Below are 9,213 nucleotides of genomic sequence, written 5' to 3' on the forward strand. Positions count from 1 at the left end.
ATTTCTGCCAAAGATAGGAGAAGAGAATTTAGGCGAGGAAGTACATACTTTTAGGGGAAGACAAGAGGAGGGACAAAGGAGGTACACAGACCTATATTGAGCCCTATGCTGTGCCAGCCATTTATACTAGATGTCTTCTTACATCCCATTATCCTCATAACCACCCTGAAGAATGGAGGCCCATATCCCCAATTCCAGATGGGGGGACTGAGAAGTGGCTAGGCAAAAATCCTCTTCCTTCCAAAAAGAAAAGGGCAGAAACAAAACCTGTTCTCCAGAATGGGCTGTGGGAACTCTGGGGAGGCTTCAGTGAATTTTGTGGAGGTTTTCAGAACTGGGGTACAGCTTGGAACTCAGACACATCTTTACAAGCTTGACCTTCTAAGGGCCACATCGACTTCCCATCACCCTCCCCCGCCCCAAGAGGGTATATAGCCCTGGGTGTCAGCCTCCCAGCCTCCATTTCCCAGCAGGAAGGGAAGGGTTAGGTAATTTTGTGTGGATCCTCAGGGTCTCTTCCAGCTCTTATGGGCTATATCTCTAATCACGGCCATGCTGACTCTTTGTTATTAACATCTTTTTCTCTGCATCTCTGACTCCACCTCCTCATCATGCTGGTGCTCCCTCCACCCAGTTCATGTGTATGGCTCCCAAAATGGGTTGGACCAAATAAAAAATTATGCTTTTATTTTCCCTTTCTTCACAGCATGGACAATTTGCTATACTTTGCACGTATATAGGTGACAGCAGTGAGGGTGAGGCAGAGTGCGTGTGTGCGTGTGCGTGTGTGCATGCGCGTGTGTGTGCGTGTGTGTTGGCGCTGCTGGGATGAGATAGAAGACTAGGGATCTTGTTGGGATATGTGGAAGGTTGACATGGAGGGGACTGTCAGGAACCTCACAGGAGAAATGGATGAAATTCACATCAGAAAATGGGTCTTCCATGGGCTTGGAAGTGATGTGGCTTCATCTAGATTCTGTGGCTGTCTCTGACATGCTTCTACACACCATCCTTCCTTTCCCTTTCCCCTTTTAACAGGGAGCCTGTATAGTCACAGTTAAGAAAGGATGAGCCCAAGTTCTATTCAGGGGAACTCTTGGAAGAAGAGAGATACTAGCATGCTTCCTTAAGAAATAGTTTACATTCCTTCCTAGTTCTTGTATCACTCATTTCCTACAGGGATTTAGAAGGAATGACATACCCGTGCGTCAGAGCCCCATCTCTCTATGTGGGATCACACAGTAGTTGTTTATGTACTTTAATGCTGGTCTGATAACTTGAAAACTCCATCTTTTCCTACTCTCCCCTCCTGTCTTCCAGATATAAGCCAAAGCCTCAGAACTGTTGCCTTTTCTCTAGGGAGAGGCACCTTGAGAGTTGGTCCAAGTGGATAGATTTCTGCCTTGTCTGCCTCATGTAGTCCCTTTTGCTTATGTGTTCTCAGATATCTGCCCCCATCTAAAGTAGGGATTGCAAGGTTCCAAACTAAAAACTTAGATTTGTGTATGAAAGTGTTGGTCCAGTGAAAGGGACCCTCAGTAGCCCTGTCTTAAAGGAGAGAAGAAGAGAGGCAAATCAGTGGGACATCGGGGCAGGACCAGGGAATACATGGTCCATGTAGGGTGGGACTCAAGGTGGTTAGGAAGCCAGGCTAAAAAAATTAACCTTGAGTTTGCTGGTCAGATGTTGCGATTCCTCCACCACAGGAAGGTGAGTTGGGAAATTAGCACCCTCAGGCACCAAGTCCTTTAAATGCCTTAAGGCTATTATTAACCAGGTGACCCCTGCCTGGTCTTTTGTGTTAGAGAAAGGAGAAATTAACAGAGATAGATTTTCCATCTGTGCAGTCCTGAGCAGATTAAAGTGGCTGGATCTGATAGATTAGTGTATGAGAATTCTCCAGTCTTCTCCTTCTTCTCATAGCTGTATAAGTCACAGCAAAGTGGCAGAAAGGTGATTAGAAATATCTTATCAACTATGAATGGAAAGCCCCTGATTACCCATAGTGGAAACTTTGGCTTGATGTACTCATAAAAAATGTGATCAATTATATTTGTTAAAGTGAAATGCTGGTTACATGGAAGCAAAGCCTACATATACTACATGTGTATGATAAGACTGAGGTTCTTGTATCAACTTTCCAAGCAGAAAGATCTGAATCGTAAGTGTAAACTCTCTTCTTCACAGTGCTCCAGATTGCTAAATTTATCCTCTCACAGTTGAAACAAATGGGCTCCAATGTGAAAATTGTTGACTTAAATCCTTCCAAGCTAGCATAGGGAATAAGCACAGCAAATCAAATCAAACCAGTTGGTTCCTAATTTATGGTAAAAACAATTATAGCACTCAGTGACCAACACAGGGCTTCCAATGCACTATTTCCTCTTATTAAAACCTCAAAACTCCATGAAGATATACGTTATTATCATCCCTCCTTCACGGATGAGGAGACAAGAAGCTTAGGGATGGTCAGCAACTTGCTGGGTTCTACGACTAGGACGTGGCAGCTCAGGACAGAACTCTAGTTATCCACTCAGAAGCCAGAGTTCTTTTAGCCTTCTCTGAGTGTCTTCTGAGAGGGTGAGATTTCCTTGGAAGGCAACCCACTACTTCCTAGAATCTGGGATACTATTCTCCTACTTTCTCTGGTGGGAAGGATGAGAGAAGGACCCTCAGGATGGGAGAACGACCCTCAGGTCTAGTGACTTGTGTGAAGAGGCGCTGCTTTCTAGAAGCAGTGAAGGCCTGGGTTTGGAGGATGTCGAGTTCCAGCTCCTGGCAATGCCAACTGAGGGCTATAACATTCCTGTGGTGAGTCTGTCAGTGTGAATCAGAAAATGTTCCATGGTCTGAGGCCAGAGCCTGCCTTAACAATTTCTTGGACCCCATGTTCTGCTGCCTCTCTGTGGGAACAAGAGGAACTGTCAGATGTGTGGCTTGAATCTGGGGCGAAAGGTACAAAGACCATACAAAGATAAAGAAAACAGACACAACACAAGAGGGGGGAAAAGCTTTCTCTATAATCATTTTGGGAAATTTCCAATTTTTTAAAAACTAGGTCTTCGTATCTTATGTATTTTATGTTTTGATATAACAACGATTTGGGGCACCTGGGTGGCTCAGTCGCTAAGCATCTGCCTTCGGCTCAGGTTACAGTCCCAGGGTCCTGGGATCGAGCCCCGCATCGGGCTCCCTGCTTGGCAGGGGGGGCCTGCTTCTACCTCTCCCTCTACTGTTCCCCTTACTTGTGCTTTCTCGCTCTCTCTGTCAAATAAATAAATAAAATCTTAAAAAAAAAGATGAAATAACAATGACTTTTGGTAAGTAAATGACAGAAAATCTTTCCCAAATACCATTTTTATAAACCCCACAAAATTTTCACCTTATAGCTTTAAATTTCCCAGAATTTTTACCTCTCTCCATTGGTCTTCCTTTTTTCTTCCTCTGTCATCTCAAAAGCAATCACCTTTTTGAGTTTTTATCACCAGCTTCCAGGAGTGTTCAGGTTTAGAAGATAGGGTGGAGAATGAGCAGGACAGACAAGAAGTCCATGGAAGGTTTATGCGGGAGGGAGACAGGGAAGGGTAGTTCTTTTTTTATATAAGATTTATTTATTTTGAGAGAGTGAGAATGAGAGAGAGAGAGAGAGAGAGTACATGAGAGCGGGGAGGGTTAGAGGGAGAAGCAGGCCCCTCGCCGAGCAGGGAGCCCGATGCGGGACTCGATCTCGGGACTCCAGGATCATGACCTGAGCCAAAGGCAGCTGCTTAACCAACTGAGCCACCCAGGCTCCCAGGCTAGTTCTTTTTTAAGGTAGTGAAGGGAAGTGCAGGTCTATTGTCCTATAGGCAGGCCTTGTCAAGCAGACTAAAAAAAATGGTTTGAACTTTCTATGTCTTGGATTGTTTTGCCTTAAAATAAGACCAATGTCTGACATATAAGTCTGTAAAGGGCATTAAATTTTTTAAAGATTATTTATTTATTTATTTATTTATTTATTTATTTATTTATTTGAGACAGTGCACAAGAGTGAGCACACAAGCAGAGGGGAGGTTGCAGAGGGAGAGGGAGACGCAGGCTCCCCCGTGAGCAGGGATCCCTACTTGGGACTCCATCCCAGGACCCTAGGATCATGACCTGAGTTGAAGGCAGACCCTTAACCGACTGAGCCACCCAGGCACCCCAAAATGTAAAATTTTTGATGGAAAGCTTTTATTTAAAGTTCTCTGGCACTGGAATTTAAGAGATGAAAATGAAGCTCTGGTTTTGGCAACTAGCTAGTTAAGTGGCCCCTGACAACTCACTGAACAAAGCTAGGTTATTACATTTGTTCTCTGAGATCTTTCCAGTTCTGACACTCTACATATAAAGTATGAATCTATGAATCCAGAAAGGGAATGGAACTGTTTGATGAAATGAAAGTATTAAAACAATCAGCTTGGGGGCACCTGGGTGGCTCAGTTGGTTAAGCATCTTGCCTTCAGCTCAGGTCATGATCCCAGGGTCCTGGGATCGAACCCGCGGAGGGCTTTCTGCTCAGAGGGGAGCCTGCTTCTCCTCCTTCTGCCTGCCTCTCTGCCTACTTACGCTCTCTCTCTCTGTCAAATAAATAAATAAAATCTTGAAAAAAAAAACCAATCAGCTTGTCTCTAAAGATCAGTGATTTTGTCAAATGACCTCACTGCAAGGAAGGTACCTAGTGCCTCTCTCTGGGAGATCTGGGACTTCAGTGGGCTCCGGGGTGGTTATATACACGGTAGCACAGTGCCTGGCACTTAACAATTAGGTGAATGAGTGAAAGAATGAAGGAATGAACCTCTGAAAGGCTGATTAACCTTCAGTGAGATGAAAGAGTGCCTTGGGGCGCCTGGGTGGCTCAGTAAAGCAGATGATCTGCCTTTTGCTCAGGTCACAATCCCAGAACCCTGGGCGTCCCACGTGGGGCTCCCTGCTCGGCGGGAAGCCCACTTCTCCCTCTCCCACTCCCCCTGCTTGTGTTCCCTCTCTCGCTGCGTCTCTCTCCGTCAAATAAATAAATAAAATCTTTAAAAAAAAGGAAAAAAGAAGAGTCAGTGCCTTTTTTGAGCAATAAAACAAATCTCACCATGGAATTTTAGGGACAGAATTCCCAGCTGTCGGTCCCCTGATGATTGATATTTCCTTCTCTGACCAGATTCCAGGTGAATTAAATTCCCTTCTGGTGTTGAATACTGACCCTCCAGGGTATACTTAACCCGGCCCTGGCAAAGGTCATTTATCTTATCTAGGGTAGATACTTAATTACCCAAGTCTGTTTGTTTTCTGGCCTGTCATAAGTTTAGAAACTGTTCTGCACACAAAATGGTATTCTAGAGAATTCTACCTTTAAATTAATCCTTTCTGGTGAGCAATTTAGAATTAAAAAAAAGAAATTAGAACAGAGAGAGCTTGCACAAATGCCCGTATAGGAATTTTAACAGCAATATAGATACATGTGTAATGCCGTCCCTTTTAAAAGATTTTGGTGCTTAGGAGACAGTACTGATTGGATTGAAAAGCTTATCTTTAGTCTATTTTATACTGCTTTGGTTTTGACACAGATGTCTTGATTTAGTACTTGAATAAATGAAGTCTGAGATAGCAGAATGGGTTTCAATTCTTTTTTATCTTGTGATTCGCCTTGGTGTTCCCATGACAACGTTTTCTCGCTCTTTTTCTCTCCTTACCCTTTCGTTTCACATTCAAACACGGAAGTCCTGTGGATCATTGTACAAGTGCTACCCTCGCGGAACTATATGCACCACGGCATCTTGATCGCGGGAAGAGGGCAGAGAGCACACGGGCCACGTTACGGTTGGGTGTCCCTGTGACATACAGAAAAGCAATTGGAATGGGAGCTAGGACATAGGGACTCTGGCCCTCTCTTTGATTTAAGTTAGCTAAGGAAGGACAAGTCTTTTCATTCTGGGTCTTAACACCTTGTCTATAATGTGAAAAGATTAGGACTGCTTTCCTCCCATCTAGTCTATGATTCTAAGTTCTTGCCAATCCATTTGTGCCTACTTTAAAATTCAACCAAAACTACAGCTTTTGATGATAAATCTCTGAAAGTCCATCATATTTAGAATTTACTATGAGTTGGGAAATTCCTTTATTGGTGAAATTAGATGTCTCTTCACTGTCCAGAAGATAAATAAGATACTAAATACTTTTTTAAAAAAGATTTATTTATTTTAGAGAGAGAGTACAAGCCGGGGAGGGGCAGAAAGAGAGGGAGAGAGAGAATAGGAGGCAGACCCCCTGCTGAGCGCAGAGCCCAATGCCAGGCTCCATCTCATGATGCCGAGACCTGAGCCAAAACCAAGGGTCGGATGCTCAACAAACTGAGCCACCCAGGTGCCCCAGAACTAAATACATCTTAAAACACTTTACAACAGGTGCCTGGGTGGCTCAGTTGTTAAGCGGCTGCCTTCGGCTCAGGTCATGATCCCAGGGTCCTGGGATGGAGCCCCGCATCTGGCTCCCTGCTCTGGGGGAAGCCTGCTTCTCCCTCTCCCACTGCCCCTGCTTGTGTTCCTTCTCTCGCTTTGTCTCTCTCTGTCAAATAAATAAATAAATAAAATCTTTAAAAAAAAAAACCACTTTACCCCAAGTGTTAATAGTTTTTATAAAATGTTAGTAGCATTAGTCAAGTATTAGAGACATTTGGACAAAGAGTCTAAAGTTGACTGTTTTTATAACTCTACAAAAAGGAGCTTTGTTATTCTCCCATATTAAAAAGGAAATAAATGCTGAAGGGGGTTTTTCTGTGTTTTTAGTCTCTTGAATCAGTTATTCAGCAAAGGAAATATTTGGAATTCAATTCCAATCAGAAATTAAGATGGTGAAGAGTGGTGAAGAGACTTGTCCTCACTCAGCTAGTTTGAATTAGTTCCAACAGATTGCCTCCGTTTAACTCTGAAGGTTTGTGCCTTTGAACAAAAGTGTTCTACTTGTAGATTTAGTTAGGATTCTTGGTTGTATATAATAGAAATCCTCAAGGATACTTTATCCCAAATGCAAGGCACTCACTGGAAGAAGGACACATGTGTGTAAAAGTAGGGTCTCACAGAACCCTAGGGCCTCAGGACCCTAGGATGTGGCAATATGGATGGGCCTCAGGACCAACTGGAGTGGGGGCTCCAGAGCTTTTAGGGCTCTCTCTGTATCTCTTTTCTCTGTCGGTCCCTGCTCTTCTCTGTACTCTTCTCTGAATCATTTTTTCTCTTTCTGCACATCTGCTTCCTCTATTCTCTCTTCCACAGGGCGTGTATAGCCACCCACAAGTCCCAGGTTTACATCTCCTCTCTTTAGAGACAATGTAGACTAAGACTGGAACCCTTAGGCCTGCTTCCCAATCTCCCAGGATGAGGCTCCTTGGCCTAGTGTGGGCTGGGTGTCCCCCCATTTTACTATGGAGGGGGCGGGGGCGGGTACAGCTCACATGATACTATCAGGTCTGCTGAGAGCCCAAAGATGGTGATGTATATGTATATCTTAGAAAGGGACAGCTTCTGTAAATGAATGGGATGTGGAGAGGAGGGGAGCAAATTTGGACAACCACCCAATAAATGACCAAAAACACTTTCAGGGAGTTGTCAACTAAATTTCCAAAGTGATCGCTTTGTGTAAATGTCCTATCTGAGCCTTCTGAAATTTTAGGGAAGCCACTTTTCATAGCCTTTGGGGAGATTTTTTAAAAAGAGGACACCTGAACTAAGCAATATATTAGAAAGAAGCTATTGCCTGATACAGTTTATGAATAGATTTGCTTCTAGAATCTGATACTGGTTATGATATTGTCAATTTTCTCTTTCATCTATGTTTCTTCTTCATAGACTTTTCAAAGACTATAGGATGCTAGAAGATTTACACAAATCTAAGTCCTCTCTTACTAATTCCTTCACTCTTTCCTCATGTCCTTTAGTCGCTCCACTTCACATTTGTTTTTTTTTTTTAAAGATTTTATTTATTTATTTGAGAGAGAATGAGAGACAGAGAGCACGAGAGGGAAGAGGGTCAGAGGGAGAAGCAGACCCCCCGCTGAGCAGGGAGCCCAACGCGGGACTTGATCCCGGGACTCTGGGATCATGACCTGAGCCGAAGGCAGTCGCCCAACTGAGCCACCCAGGCGCCCCCTCCACTTCACATTTGTAAGGCATTAAACTATGAGGCCTCCAGGCTGGTGACTTGTCAAGCAAGGGGTGGGCTTCTATAATAAGCAGATTACCATCTCAGATTCTATATGTGATCTCTTCCACTTTACAGCAACTCACTGGGACTCCTGACCCACAGTATTCAAGAATTAAGAACAACAAAAATCATAAAGATAAGCCACATTCCTTGAACTGGGTTATACGGATTCCCTGAACTGAAACATATCAATGGAAAACAAAGGTGGGCGCAAGAAGGAATGAAGGTTCCATGCAGTTCACATTGTTGGGCTATTGCAGGGCAGCATGTTTGGTGGTTCCCTTTCCCTCATTTTGAAGTAATCAGCAGCTGCGATGCTTTTTTGGCTGCCCCTTGTGCTGTGCATATTTCCTGTGATTATATTTAGTCAATTTTAACTTTTTGGAATTTAACTTTCAATTTTCAAGATGTGTGATTTTGTCTTAACCTTTCAATTACCAGGTTCAGCAGATTATGAACCAAAAAGCTTCTGGACATTATTCAAGCACTTACAATGTTTTATCATTTGAAAATCCCACTTTATCAGCAAGGAGCTTGGTTTCTCTTTATTGAATTCTCAAAGTGATTGTATGATGGAGGAACAATTAAAATGTCATGCCATTTATCCCATGCCACAAGCAGAAAGATCTTCAGGAGAGTTTGTTACATACACACGATCTTTTTCCGTTAAGGATTTCAAGTGTACCTCAACTATAGCACAAATAATAAATAAAAATAATGGTAAAGGTAAATAGTAATAATCAGGTCTAGGAAAATATAAATAAGGATCAAGATGAAGAAGAGATCAAGTGAAAATCAGGAAAAGAACAGCAGTAACAACATAAATGCCGTAAAGGCTTACAAAGTTGGTGTTTTTCAAGGTCAGATTTGGATCTGTGCTTTCCAGGTATCCATGCTATAAGGGACACGGTTAGCTACACAGTTCCAGTTGTGAGAAGGGAAGGAGAAGGGGGAAAAGGAAGGAAGGAAGGAAGGAAGGAAGGAAGGAAGGAAGGAAGGAAG

The 9,213-nt window shown here is 43.2% G+C and overlaps 1 protein-coding gene across 1 annotated transcript in view; it reads left to right on the forward strand.

The window, feature by feature from the left end:
* The window catches only part of PSD3 (pleckstrin and Sec7 domain containing 3), a 706,817-nt gene that overhangs the window by 123,440 nt on the left and 574,164 nt on the right, over positions 1–9,213 (forward strand). The window lies entirely within an intron of this gene.

Source organism: Callorhinus ursinus, unplaced genomic scaffold (assembly GCF_003265705.2).
Source record: "Callorhinus ursinus isolate GAN/ISIS: 27379988/994484 unplaced genomic scaffold, GSC_fseal_2.0 scaffold17, whole genome shotgun sequence".
Taxonomy (NCBI): domain Eukaryota; kingdom Metazoa; phylum Chordata; class Mammalia; order Carnivora; family Otariidae; genus Callorhinus; species Callorhinus ursinus.